Source organism: Elephas maximus, chromosome 23 (genome assembly GCF_024166365.1).
Source record: "Elephas maximus indicus isolate mEleMax1 chromosome 23, mEleMax1 primary haplotype, whole genome shotgun sequence".
In the NCBI taxonomy this organism is placed as follows: domain Eukaryota; kingdom Metazoa; phylum Chordata; class Mammalia; order Proboscidea; family Elephantidae; genus Elephas; species Elephas maximus.
In genome coordinates, this window is record NC_064841.1 from 44,777,248 (window position 1) to 44,792,651 (window position 15,404).

Sequence of the window (15,404 nt, forward strand, 5' to 3'; positions counted from 1 at the left end):
TTTGTAAATTTCACTGAAAGCACAATAAAAATTGTTTTTATAAAAATTAAAAAAAAAGGCTTAAAAGAAATAAAGGTTTAATCTGTACATTGTGAAAGCAAACCAAAAAAAAAAAGTTGTCTCAAATTCCTTTCTTGTTTTTAAATGCCCACATCTACAACTTGTTTTCTTTCTTTTTTCGCCTCCTGAGAAGAACAATAAGAGTTGATAGTGAGGCTAGACGTTGATGTAAATAGACGAAGCCTTATACTTTTCACTTGACTTCGGTTGACTTTCCATTGTCTTCTTTGTCTTGCCCAAATAGATTTAGCTAAACCAAAATGGATATAAAGATTCTGTTTGAGACTGCTTTAGAACAGATACTGCAGAAAATCTTTTCTTAAACTGGAATTTTGTTAAACTGCTCTTGGGCTTTCTGTATTGTTCCCCTGGGGTCTCTTTAAGGCTAGGCTAGGTAAACTTTTAAGGGTAAGAATTGTGCCTATTATGATGTGTCTCATTATTTTTGTTAATAATTATTGAGAACAGCCACGTGAGTCTCTTGATGGAATGTTCTTTTCAAATTTTTAGAACAACTACTGACTCTTTTTATGAATACAACTTTTATTCTAATATTAAAATCTAGAAAGTTTAGATGAAAGACTGAAATGAAAGACTTCAGACTAACCGTTTACATATATGTTAAATTAGAATCTGTGAGTTGGACCAATGTCACTCAAGCTACCAAAGCATAGCCAACTAGGAATCCAAAAAACGTGTTAAATAAAGGAAGGAAGAAAGAAGAGGCGGCCTGCTTTTGCCACCTACTACCTTATTAGAGAGGGCTGAGTCACTTTTAGTTTCACTGGGATCATTCCAAAACATCCCAAAGGTGCTCAGTCATGGACCAATCTGATTGCTAAAGAGTCACAGAGGAGATGACTGGAAAGGAAGATAGACTTCCACTGACAAATAGGAGGAAAGAGATGGACAGAAGAGAAATTTCTGATGGTATTTAGTGAAGGCAAAACAAAAGAGAGAAAAAGGACTTGTACTTTGTAGATGGTGTTTCATTTAATCTTCAGAAGAACCCCATGAAGTCAGTCGTATTTCCACTTCATAGATGAGAAAACTAAGGTAAAGATATACTAGGTTATGTGTCTCAGATTACAGAGTCTGTTAGTAGAAAAACTGAGATTTGAAACTAGAACTACTCTGATCTGAAGTCCATACCCTTTCCTTCAGGCCAAACTTGTCAGGTTTGGGGGCTTGGGAAAACACACATTTCAGGGTTATTGGTTTAGGAGTAATACCATCCTCAGCAGACATGCAAGACTGGGCACCTGCCAGTCATTTTAAGTGAATTCTTAAATCAGGTCCTTTTTCCCTCCTGGTATTCTGAACTCCATGGACATTCCAAGCAACCTTTCTAGGCCATACACACAACTTTTACACAGTAGTCCCATTCCCATTCCTGTAGCATTTGTCCCTAAATCCCCCACATTACCGGAGAGGATATAAACCAAAAAACCAAATCAAGTGCCGTCGAGTCAATTCCGACTCACAGCAACCCTACAGGACAGAGTAGAACTGCCCCATAGAGTTTCCAAGGAGCGCCTGGGATTCGAACTGCCGACCCTTCGGTTAGCAGCCGTAGCTCTTAACCATTACGCCACCAGGCTTTCCGGAGAGGATATAGCCCCTTGCAATTATTACTTTTAGCAGTTTTCTTCTCCAGCAGTGAGTGTTCTTAGTTATTCAACATCTGCTTTGTAATAATGATGGTGAAGGGCCTACTTAAATGTACAGTTGATATAACTATCATTACTTTATATTTTCTAAAGGATTCTGCCTGGTTCTTCAAATCTCATTCCTCTTTCCCTATTTGCTGTGGTGTTAACCACTTGTTATCTCATAACCTCTAGTTATAATCACAAAAAAAGGATCCTTTTAATGGTCAAAAAACATCGTTTGAAGTTTCTTTTTAAAAATCCTCTATCTGTGGTTATATAACTTTTTTCCTTCTTAAGTTTACTTGCGTCTCCTCTGTTTCTTGATCATTTCTTGTTTTTTTTTATCTTCTATTTCATTAATTTCTGCTTCTCTCTTTAGTAGTTAGCATAATTCTTTTACACTTTTTTCTAAGTTTTGCAATAAATATCTTTAAGGTCAAGTGATTTCTTGGTTTGATTTTTCCACATTTTCCTGATTTTGTTATGTGGAGCTCTTGTTTCCCTCTCTTGCCTGTTTCTAAAGAATTGTAATTTCTCATTGGAAATGCCTTCCAACCTAGAGGGCTCATCTTCCAACACTATATTTGACATCATTCTGTTGTGATCCATAGGTTCTCAATTATCTATAATTAATCCAAAAGTTTAAAGCACTTTTAAATTTCCAGTCGTATCAATCAGGAGGTTTGGAGGTAAATTTTTGTTGTTAATTTTTTCCATATTGCATTTTTATGGTTGATGTGGTCTGCATCATATCTGCCATTTAAAATGTGTTGAGATTTGTTTCCTAGTTAAGTTTAAGAATGCTCTGTGCTTGTATGGAAAAAATACCTGTAGTCCACTGGGGGTGCAAAATACATATAAGAGTGTCTGTGTATAGTTATGTTGCATATATGCCATTTAATATTATTTTTAATAGTCTGAAAACTTCTGCAAGCTGTACCAGTTTCTCTTCTCCACCTCCCTTGTTGGCAAAATTGCAAGGTACCATATCCATCACTTCCACAAATGTACATTCACATTGTGTGTGTTGGGGGTGGGGTGATCTAGTGGGAAAGCAACTAGACAATGAATAATGTTGTTGCTAGTTACCATGGAGTCAACTCATAGCAATCTTATGTATAACAGAACAATCTTTGCTCAGCCCAGGGCCATCTTCATGATCATTACTATGTTTGAGTCCATTGTTACTGCTACAGTACAGTGCCTTCCAGCCTAAAGGACTCATTTTCCAGCACTACATTGGACAATATTCTGTGTGATCCATGGGTTTTCACTGGCTAATTTTCAGAAGTAGACCACCAGGCCTTTCTTCCTAGTCTGGTTTAGTCTGGAGCTATGAATAAAGATTAGATTAATATGGCCTAGATACTAGTATGCTCAAGTCACTTGTTGGGGTTTCTATTTCCTCATCTCTCAAATGGGGGTAGTCATATCTGTCCTGTCAACATTACAAGGTGTGTCAGGAGAAGCCAAGAGATAAGGGATGTGAATATAAAGTGATAAACAAATGAAAAATACTAACAGTGGTTGTATTCAGTTGCAGGAGCAGAAGGAACAGATAACTGTCAAACGGCCAACACAGGCTCCAAGCAGGTACTCAGTTCCTATTGGCTTCCTTCCCTGCCCCCCATCACCTACAGCTTTCTTTGAGGGCACCCTCCGTTTACAAGGAGAAACCTCTGCGCAATAACTTGCGTCTCCCTCTTCACAAAGCCAGTCCTGCAGCTTGGAACCTGCTGGAAACATGTTGTGAACACGAGCAGAAACCTGCCAGCAGCTAAAATTTGCGCTTCAACACAAGCAGCCCGGAGCATGTGCAGTGCCTCCTCCCTTGCGGTGGGGACTGACTGGCAGATGCTGTCCAAATGCTCATTAACCAAAAGAAGCTTTCGCCCCCGGACACCCCTGGATCTCAGGCAGGAAGAGTCACAGCCCCGGAGATATCAAGGAGGGGAGCCTCAAGGTACTCTGAGCTCTCTGTAAGCAGCCGCTGCATAAAATTTAAGTACTCTGCCCTCTCTAGAGGAGGAATAGATGTAGTTCTGGATGCGGGTTTCCAGGGAAGATGCTCTTCCCGGGTCCCGCGCCTCCCGGAGAGATAACTCAGCGCCTAGCGTAAGTGCAGAGCGCGCCATCTCCGGAGCGGGAGGAGCCAGCTCAGCGTGCTGGGTGCACCACCCGGCCTCCTTGGAGCCCTCTTTCCCCATTTTGTCTTCCTGTCGCAGTCCGGACCCAAATTAATTCTCTTCACTTGTGAGTGAGCACACACAAGTTCCCCGGACACGACCTTCCATCTCCCCCCGTCACCACCACCCGGGGAATCCAGCTTTTAAAAGATGAACAGCCCAGGCGAGGGGGCAAGGTGACACGGAAGGGAGTTGGGTATTTTGCAGGTTCAAAGGCATTAGCTGCCAAAGTTAAAAGGGCTTGCTTTCTTCTGTTTTTGACAAGCATACGCAGTGCGATGCCTGCTTAATGGGCTGCCCAGGCCCGGAGCCCTGAGCTCGCTTGGCAGCCTGATGCTGAGTTTCAGACCGCAGTCCCATTTGGTGAGGGCCCTGGCTGCTCCCCTGGCGGAGGTCTGCAGATGGATGGATGCTAGGCGCAGGCACTCTCCGGTTTAGGCTAAAGGCCAAAGCTCCCACCTTTGCACTTCTGTTTACCTGCCCCTCCCCCGCAAAGGACGTGTCCCTTTGGTAGTGTCCGGGCTCCCAGCCCGAGGGCGGGGGTGAGCAAGGACGCCTTCCTGTCCCCTCCTTCCCATCCCCGCCTCAGCTCGGGTTTTTACTGCAGCAGACTGAGGTGAAGCGGCGCCTTAGCCTCCTCTGTTGCACTCGGAGCCTCGGCTTCCCCGGCATTCGGAAAGCGCCCCCTCCTGGGAGGCTGATCCCGGGAGAAGTGCTAACGAGCTGCAGAAACCCAAATTTTAAAATGTTGAAGTGGCAGGGCTGCATTCCTCCGAGGGTGAGCCTGATCGCTCAGAATTAAGAGTGGCTGGGTGTGGGTAGTTGGGACCGTAGAGCAAGGAGGGTGGCGGGGGGGGGAAGGGAGTGGTGCAGCTGGCATTCTCTTCTGGAAGGAGTCGCTGGGAGAAGTGCGGCTGGACACAAGTTTGCGTGGGAGTGTTTTCCTTTTGTCAATAATTAATCACTGGAATCAGTCTGACCGAATTGAAGTTTTAGCAACAGTGCAGAGGGCGGGGCCGAACACCTAACTCACTCCGGGAGACTCGGAGTAGCCGGGTGCAGTGAGAAGCTCGCAGCAGCCAGGGAGGAACTAAAGCTTCGGAGCTCTCCTAAACCGCAGGGAGATACACCCAAGGAGGAGGTAAGCATCTTCCAAAATATCTATTTGAACTGTAGGATGTAATTTCTGTCTTTGAGGGGAAAAAATAATACTGAGATATAATACAATCATAAGTTTGTTTAATGGCATTACAATTTTAAGAATTGAATGGGTTTTTCCATTTGCATTTTACTATGTTGCAAACTAAGATTGTTCGTTCATTCAACAGCAGCCAAACTTTTCTGTTGAAACTTTCCCTATCAAAAGAAGAGAAAATTCCTTTGCTAATTACTTTCATTATCTTTGTGTAGTTCATTAAAAACTATGCAGGAAAATAGCACCGGAATGTACATGGTTTCATTCTTAAATATTTATCTTTATCTAGTTTCATGCTCTTATACAATACTTTTTGCCCATGAACTACTTCAGGCAAAAATACACATAAGCCAACTGCTCAAAAAGTGAAAAATTTCCAAAAAGAGATACATTTTAACATTCTCTCATGATTATTAAGCAGTCATTATTATTATTATTATTATTATTATTATTATTATTATTATTATTATTATTATTATTATTATTATTTTAAGGCTGTATGATAAGTGTCCAGGCTTCTACACTCAAAGAAGAATATATAGTTAACTTTGCCTGGGGAGTGAAGAGGTGGTGGAATGGATAGGGAAGAGTCTTAGCTAGAAGCAAGATTTTAGATTTTTCAATTCAAGTGATATTCAACTGGTTGGTAATTCACATATAAGCCCAGCCAGAATAAAATTTCACATCAAATGAAGAATCTGAAGAATTGTTAAGTGTGAATCTTAGCACAAAAAGTCCCAATAAATGCATTAAGGAAGCTGGGAAACTTGTTTGTTTGTTTTTTACTTTTTAGTGCGGTAGTCTTTTTGAATGAAACAAAAATTAAGAAGTACAGTCATTTTGCTTATGTGCTTTTTAGGTCTATACATGTGACTAATGAGGTTTTGATAATTTGATTTCCACATCTGAATGCATTATTCCTATTTTTTTTTAAATAGGCATCATTTTGATGTTTGTTTCTTTAGCTATGATGCTTCTGTACATAAATTACTAGAGCAACAACACCAAAATGTAGTATAAAAGGCACAGTCACACTCATTATTCAAATATTTATATACAACAATTTAATAGCAATAAATTAAGATTGGTTTGTCAAACCAAATGAATGCATGGACAGTCTAGAATTTGACTGGGTACGAAGTTGAAAGTCAACCAGTTCTCAACTTTCACTGGTCCTCGTAATCTGCTGTTTATAACTTTGCAAATATTTTGTAAAAAAAAAAAAAAAAAAAAAAACTTTCATAATTCTACAGGCAATTCTATACTCACTATGTCAACATTAACTATTTAACCACTAAACATGAAAGAATCAAAATCTTTGTTAAAAATTATCCAAATAGGACTCAGCTTCCAGGATGGTGGTGTAAGGATATCCACAAACACACTCCACAGTAAAACAACCATAACTAGTGAAAATTTATTTATAAACAACCCTTTATAGTCTCTGGAAATTAACCTTAGAAAATACAGCAAATGAAGAAATATTTAGTCAAGATAACATATTTAACTTTTGGTAAGATCAACTAGGGTTTGTGGCACTTGAGCCACAACCTACTTCCCTGGCTCCCTCCAGCTCAGCATGACAGTGTTCTACTCTGGACTGGTGAAGCCAAGAGCACAGGGCTCCCTATCCACTTAGATCCCAATCTAGGGCTATTGTATCTGCACTAGGAGAAGCAGGCAGGCTACCAGCGTTTCTCATCCTCCCCAGCTCCTTGCAAGTGCAGCTGAGAAATCTAAGGCTCTCTCCCTCCACACAGTCCCCACTTTTAGGGCAGAAGCTCTACCCCAGGCATGGCAAGCCAAGAATACAAGGTCCCTGATTACCCTCTGTTGTGGATTGAACTGTGTCCCCCAAAATGTGAGTCAACTTGGCTAGGCCATAATTCCCAGCATTATGTGATTGCCTACTATTTTGTCATCTGATGTGATTTTTGTATGTGTTATAAATCCTACCTCTGTGCTGTTAATGAGGTGGGATTAGTGGCAGCTATGCTAAGGATGCAGGAACAAGATTAGGTTGTGTTTTATGTCAATCTCTTTTGAGATATTAAAAAAGAGAAGTGAGCAGAGGGACGGGGGCCCTCATACCACCAAGAAACAAGAGGCAGGAAAATAGCACGTCCTTTGGGGTCACTGTACTGAGAAGCTCCTTGACCAGGGAAGATTGATCAAAGGACCTTCCTCTAGAGCTATTAGAGAGAGAAAGCCTTCCCCTGGAGCTGGCATCCTGAATTCGGACTTGAGAGAATAAATTTCTCTTTGTTAAAGCCATCTAATTGTGGTATTTCTGTTATAGCAGTACTAGATAACCAAAACACCCTCACTCCCACTCTCTTGTACAGCAGAAGTTCTCTGCCATGAGAGGCGAGCAAAGAAGACCAGAGGCCACCACCTTCACCAAGCACTCTGCTCACAAAGCAGCAGTGTCATTCAGAAAAAAGGGGGGTATTTTTCCCACCCTCAACTCTGAAGCAGTGGTGCAGAGGGTTTTGCCCAGAGACAGAGGCAGGCCTTAAGAAAAGAGAGCTCCAAAGCTTTCCCCAAGGGAACTGAATTTATTTGGAACAAAGCATGAGAAAGTTCAAGCCTAAAGGCACTGTCAAAAACCATGGAGATTTTGGTGGTAAGCAATTAAGAAGACAGGTAACTCCATAAGAGTAATAAGGTAAACATTAGCAGTACCAGTTGCTATCAAGTTGATTCCAACTCATGGCAACCTCACATGTGTCAGAGTAGGACCATGCTTCATAGGGTTTTCAATGGCTGATTTTTCAGAAGTAGGTCATTAGACCTTTCTTCTAAGATACCTCTGGGTAGATTCAAACCTTCAACCTTTTGGTTAGCTGCTGAGCATATTAACCATTTGTACTATCCAGGGACTCCAAGGTAAACCTTAGACTAGCTAAAAGTGTACCAGAGAAAGCCAGGGAAAGGTACAGCTAAAATGAGCCCTCTGGAGTCAGAATAAAGCTCAAAGACTAACCTCATAAACTATCGCTGGAATGGGACCTAAATTTAAATGGATCAGATTGTGGAACTATATGTGCAGTATCAGAAACAATAGAGCAATTAGTAGAGGATAACAGCTAGGTATAATACCAACAGGCAGCCTGATTCACAGAACAATAAAAGGAAGGATCAATCAAAGACAGCCATGATAAAACCACTGTCACCCCAGTGTGACTGTGCATGTGAAAAATTGTGTTCTCTGAGGAGTAACATCAGAGCCTACACACTTCTGGGAAAATAGGCTTCACTAAAGTAGACCAGCCAAGTCATATTTCTTCTTTCAAAAAATCAATTATATTTATGTACACTAGAACAACCTAAAAATTATATTAAGAAAACAATTCAATTTAATTTACAAAAGCATCAAAAGAAAATAAAATATTTAGGAACGAAACTAACAAAAGAAATGTAAAACTTATGCCCTGAAAACTACAAAAGTGTTGAAAGAAATTAAAGAAGTACTAAATAAATGGAATGGTATTCCATGTTCATGGGTCAGAAGACTTAATATTGTTAAGATGGCGATGCTCCCCAAATTGATCTACTAATTTAAATCAATCCCTATCAAAATTCCATCTGCATTTTTTTGCAAAAATTGTCAAGCAGATCCTAAAATGTATATGGAATTGCAAGCCACCTTGAAGAGCCAAATCAACCTTGAAAAAGGAGAACAAAGTTGGAAGACTGATATTTTCCAACTTCAAAACTTACTGCAAAACTACACGAATCAAGACAATACAGTGCTGGCACAAGAATAGACCTATATAGCTCAACAGAATAGAATTAAGATTTCAGAAATAAACACTTGTATTTATGGACAGTTGATTTTTGATAAAGGTGTCAAGACAATTCAATTGGGAAAAAATATTATCTTTTTAACAAATGGTGCTGAGGCAACTTGATATCCACATGTAAAAAAATGAACATGGACCCTATCTCACACCATACATTAAAATCAAATAGAATGGGTCAAATACCTAAATGTAAAAGCTAAAATTCTAAAACCCCTGGAAGAAAACATAGGAGTAAATCTTCATGACCTTGGGTTAGGCAATGGTTTCTTAGATTTGACACCAAAGCACAAGTGACAAAAGAGGAAAGCTAAATTGGACTTCATCAGAATTAAAATCTGTGAGCTTTGAAAGACACCATCAAGAAAGTGAAAAGACAGCCCTCAGGATGGAAGAAAATTATTGCAAATCATACATCTGACAAAGGATTTTTATCCAGAACATATATTACAGAACAACTCAACTAAAAAGACAAATAACTCAATTACAAAATGTGCAAAGGATTTGAATAGACATTTCTCTACAGAAGTACAAATGGCCAATAAGAACGTGAAGAGATATTCAATATTATTAGCCATTAAGAAAATGCAAATCAAAACTGCAATGAAATATTGCTTCAGATACACTAGGATATCTATAATCAAAAAGACATGTAATAACAGGCATTGGAGATGATATGGAGAAACTGGAACCCTCATATACTGTTGGTGGAAATATAAAATAGTGCAGCCACTTTGGAAAACAGTTTGGTAGCTCCTCAAAAAAGTTAAAGATAGACTTACCACATAACCCAGAAATTCTACTCCTAGGTACTCAAGAGTATTGAAAACATGTTCATGCAAAAACTTGTACACAAATGTTCCTAGTAGTATTACTTGTAATAGCCAAAAAGTAGAAACAATCCAAATGTCCGTCAACTGAGGAATAGATAAATAAAAATGTTTTTATGGAAGGGAACAATGGAATACTATCCAGCAATAAAAAGGAATGAAGTGCTGATACATGCCACAACATGGATGAATCTCAAAAACATTATGCTAAATAAAACCACATATTATATGATTACGTGTAAGTGTCCAGAATAGGTAAATCTATAGAAACAGAAAACATACTAGTGGTTAACTAGGGCCGCAGAGGGATACTGGATTGGAGACAAACAGGGAATGATTGCTAAAGAAAACAGGGTGTCTTTTGGAATTGATGAAAATGTTCTAAAATTGACTGTAGTGATGATTGCATAACTCTGTGAATATATGAAAAACCATTGAATTGTGCATGTTAAATGGATGAGTTGTACGTATGGGAATTATATCTCAATAAAGCTGTATAAAAAATTATCCAAGATATTAAAAGAGTGGATTAGTTTCAAGCTGGGAATTCATGAATCCCTGTGTGCCACTAGACCAGTAGTTTACATGAAGCTCTTTCCCAAGGCCCACATTGAAACTTATAAAGACGGGTGGCACAGTTGTGTCACAGCTATGCAATTTGCATATGCCTACGCACCTGCTCTCCTTTGTTTAGAAATAAGGCTCTATCGTTAATGCAGTCCTATAGAGAATTAATTTGCTCTGTCATGTTTCAGACTCACCCACTTAGGATATTAATCCAAGCCCAATGAGGTTAGTTGTTCCTCCTGCTTCTAGCCAGTTACTGAGTTACTTATGGCCCACATTGTCAGACAGAGGGAGGTACGTGAATCTTAGCCAAGAGGGTACTTACTTATCTGCCACTCAGATTGCCCCAGTTTCCCCTTAAACTAGATGGGCCTTGAAAGTACAGTCTTAAAGGAAAGAAAGAGCTGGAGCAGCCACTATGATCTTTACAGCACACTGACTTGTCATTACTGGGAATCATCTCTTGAGATTATGACAATCTCAAATGCAGGAGAAACTGCCAAATAATATATTCCTCTATTCATCTTTTATGTTTTGAGTTCCCACAAGCTGCTTGTAAGAGCCATGGAACTAGATGATAATGTTTCGTTTAGAAGTGGGAATACAAAATTAGCGAGGCTCTGAGTTTCACGGGAGTGGGAAGCAGCACCTGAACTTGTTGCTAGAGAGTTATGAGTACACTTAACAAAACCATATCCTTAGCTTCAGTGATTCAGGTAAGTCTGGCCTGTTTCAGGAAACTTTAAGGATCTTCCATTCTGTCCAATGCAGTCTTATTTATTAAGAGAAAACCTTTACTTGGGGAAATAGTTATTTAAATCTTTTCAACAGTAGTCCATTTTCTTTGTGAAAGTCTGAACTACAGGTTATTATTTAAAAATACTAAGAATGTTAACTCTCAGGATGGCAAGAGACTTTTCCTTAGGTTGGTTGAGAATTTCATAGATAGCTTCCTTGTGCATGATGAAGGTAACTTGGATGATTCTGAAAGAGCCAGGGTTCCAAGAGGCTAATATTTAATGTCAGCTATTCTTTTAAGAATCGAATACATTTGAGAGCAAGCTGCTTGTGCATGGTTCCAAAATACCTAGATGTGTTTTTGAGAGTTTTCCATCCATATTAATAGTATCTAGCCAGTGTGGGGGAAAACCTGGTGGCATAGTGGTTAAGTGCTATGGCTACTAACCAAAGGGTTGGCAGTTCGAATCCAACAGGCACTGCTTGGAAACTCTATGGGGCAGTTCTATTCTGCCCTGTAGGGTCGCTCTGAGTTGGAATCGACTCCATGGCACTGGGTTTGGTTTTTGGTTTTGGTTAGCCAGCGTGAGGGCCCATAATCAAGACCCCAGGGTTTTCACACCATAACAACTTAGGCAGACTGTACCCTGAGAGAGATGAATAGCTTCTGCATTGCAGTACACACTCATAAAGTAAGGATACAACTTCAAACTGCCAAGGAGGAGGGTCGAAGAAGAGACAGTCCATTAAAGGAGAAACCGAGATCTTAGAATATGGCTGATAAACCTGTTGCCATCAAGTCAATTCTGACTCACAGTGACCCTATAGGACAGAGTAGAACTGCCCCATAGGGCTTCCAACGAGCGGCTGGAACTGCTGAGCTTTTGGTTGGCAACCTGAGCTCTTAACCACTGCGCCACCAGGCCTCACTATATAGCTGATAAACCAGGTATAAAATAAACTTTCTCCCTCCACCACACACACACACACACACACACACACACACGCACACACACACGCTTTCGCTCACACTCACACACACACGCTTTCGCTCACACTCACACACACACACACTTACTTGTAGGGATGTCAGGGACATGTCAGGCCCCACCCAGGATCAGAAAGTCCCCTCACTGGAAAGCCCTAAAAAGTGACCTATTTACTACACCAGGAAGAGTAGTGGCCCCTCCTGCTTTTCTCCTGGTAGAACCAGCTTCTATCAGCTCTGCCATCCCAAAGCCACCCTTATCCCCACCCACTCACATGCATACCACACTCCAGCCCCAAGGACTACCTGTCTCAGTTAGTTAGATGCCCTCAGAAAAGGAGTAATGTAGACTGAATTGATGTCTTTTCTGGGTAATTGTCTTTCTAATGAAAAGCAAAAACAATCTGGGGCTCTGTTGTTTTGTCTTTTCAGAACAGCCTTCTGCCTTACTTTAACCAAGGAGGCCATTTAAACTTCCCAATCCTACTAGAACCATTGGAGTTTTTCCCCTAAGTATATATATAAAAAAAAACATTTCCAAATTATCTCTTTGCTGACATAATGAATGGTTCACTATATTTCATCTGCCTCACACTGTGATAATAGTATTGAAGTCAAATGTAACCTCCTCTTTAGCCACTGACCATAAAAGTAGACCATCAGATTAACATAGATTCTAATATGTTCTTATCTTTCATCTCCCATCCTGCTGTTTCCATTGACCTGGGTGGTAAGAGAGAGGTTGTTGTTTTTTTTGTTGTTGTTCTTTTATACCCCTGAGTTAATTCTGACTCATAGACCCTATAGGTTAGAGTAGAACTGCCCCAGAGGGTTTTCTAGGCTGTAATCTTTATGGAGAAGATTGCCAGGCCTTTTCTCTTGTGGGTTTGAATCTCCGACATTTCCATTAGCAGTTGAACACTTAACCATTTGCTTTAATGTACCACAGTGCTGGGAGCAGGGAAGGAGGGTTCTGGTTTATCCTCCCGTGCACGGGTTCAAAGGGGCATACCATGCTAATAAAATGGACTCCATGCAAGTTATGACCTTCAAAGCTTTTGCAGAGGTTCTATTATATTTTGTCTAATAAAAAATTTCTGTAAATTGCTCTTAACCGTCCAACCAGTTGTAAATAAATTAAATACATGTAGAAAAAAAAAAAACTTGGTCATAATTATTATTGAATAAAATTACTTTAATCTGTATTAATAATTCATTTATTCAATAGGTATTTTTTGCATGCCTTCCTCTATACCAGGATACTTCTAAGTTCTGGATGAGCAATAAACAAAACAGACAAAAATTCCTGCCTGGAGGAGGTTAAGTTCTAGCAGGGATGTTGCAGAGAAGAAAAAAATGTGAATTATATGAATTATATAGCATAGGAGATAAGAGCTTTGAAGAAAAATAAAGCAGGGAAAGAATGAGATACAATTTTAAATTGTGGGATCAGGCTAGGAAGTACTATTATGTAATTAAATAATGTAAGCATTGTGTATAAATTTGGTCACCATGACTTTGGAATAGGCCACAAGAATTACAAGCTCCAAGTTAACATTTCTCCTTCTTTTACAGCTTTGGTTTCCCCTTCCAATTAACTTCAACAACCAGCATTATTTTGCTGCCTTGGATTTGCTGCTGTTTCATTAAGGATAATATAACATTAGCCCCAACACATTCCGAGCAGGCACTAGGAAGACATAACCCAACATACCTGCTCTAAAGAATTACAGCAGAAACAAAACACTGCCTTACGATAACAAGAATTCTTGCTGAGGGAAATCATTAGCCTGAGATTTCAGTTTTCTTTTGGCCTTTCTCTCTCTGCTCTGCCCTGGATTCTTGTAGTCTGCCAAGGGATTGTGTGGTAGATAATTAAGAACTGCTTCCTCAAAGTTAACACCTTTTGAAGAGCAAGAGGGCCAGAGAGAGGCTGAAAGGAAGGAAAATTTGCAGGCCAGCCTGGAAATGTGAAGGGAAACCAAATCTTCCAGAACTACAGGGAGTGTGTAAAGCATTAACTCCCACAGACAAACTGGGGGAAAAAAAACAAGGTGCAGGGGGAACCAACCTGAGTTATCACCACTTTCCTACACTGTCCCATAATCTCTACTCAGGACACCTGCTTTAAAAGATATTTGGGGACGAATTGTTCTAGTAAAATATAAAGGGTGTGGCTCCTTTCCTGAGATAGAGCCTTCAGGTAATATTTAAAGGAAGCAGGGACTTGATTTTGTAAGTCAAAAGGGAACATTTATTTCAGGCTTAAAAACCAAAAACCAAACCCAGTGCCGTGGAGTCAATTCCGACTCATAGCGACCCTATATGACAGAGTAGAACTGCCCCATAGAGTTTCCAAGGAGTGCCTGGAGGATTTGAACTGCCCACCCTTTGGTTAGCAGCCGTAGCACTTAACCACAACACCACCAGTGTTTTCAGACTTAGGAGTGTCTAAAAATGTTCAGAGAAAAGATATAAGTCAAAATACACCCTGTTATAAAGAAGTAATTATGGAACATTAGAATTCTCATTTATTTATTCCACAAATTTTAATTGAGCAGTTTCTATGTGCCACTTACTGGGGGAAGGAGAGGAGGCCTCTGCTTTCAAAGACCTTTCTTTCTAGTGTTTACATCGTATGCATTTTGCTATAAAATAGTTGAAGAACACAGTGATGAGGACAAATACTTTCTGACCTGCCTGTCTTGACACTCCCTCCATACTGGGTTGGAGCCTGCTTCTGTGTCCCACAGTTCTCTACACTTCCCTGTCATAGCACACAGTGTGGGGATGTTGCTTAATTGTCCCTCCTTCTCTCCTGATAGCAGGCTGAGAACAGTGACCATGTCTGTCTTATTTACAGTTTATATCCCTCAGACATGCATGCTAAATATTTTATTGGATGGATGGATGGATGGACGGATGGATGGATGGACGGATGGACGGACGGACGGATGGACGGACGGACGGATGGACGGACGGACGGATTCGGTGGGTGGAAGGATGATTTGCCAGGTTATAATCAGAACTCTTCAGACAGAAAGTCAACCTGGCAGAGTGGCTAAGAGTATGTGCTCCGCATAAGCAGTGTGACTTGGGCCAGTTTTTAGGTTTCCCAATACTTTATTTCCACATTTGTAAAAATGGTTATAGAAATAGTGCCTCCATTATAGCATTGTTATTGCAAACTGCATAAGATAATACATATAAAGTCCTTTGCACAGTTCTGGAACATAAGTTGTTCAATAAATATGAGGTGCTATCAATATAGAAAGGCAGCTTTCTGGGTGATAGTTTTGCCATTCAAGTGTTTTATCCCTGCTTTCAATTCATTCTAAGATCAAAGGATGACAAGCTAAAGTTACCACTTAAGAGTTTAAGATCA

The 15,404-nt window shown here is 40.1% G+C and overlaps 1 protein-coding gene across 5 annotated transcripts in view; it reads left to right on the top strand.

The window, feature by feature from the left end:
- Positions 1–4,521: 4,521 nt before the first annotated feature.
- Positions 4,522–15,404, top strand: part of SPTSSB (serine palmitoyltransferase small subunit B) — a 51,379-nt gene continuing 40,496 nt past the window's right edge. For 3 of the 5 annotated variants that reach the window (XM_049867584.1, XM_049867587.1, XM_049867588.1), the window contains exon 1: positions 4,778–5,039. The gene's annotated coding sequence lies outside the window, so the exon portion shown is untranslated. Of the gene's footprint in view, positions 4,677–4,777; positions 5,040–14,890; positions 15,011–15,404 lie in introns of those variants that run through there. The other 2 variants (XM_049867585.1, XM_049867586.1) reach the window with 2 other exon arrangements.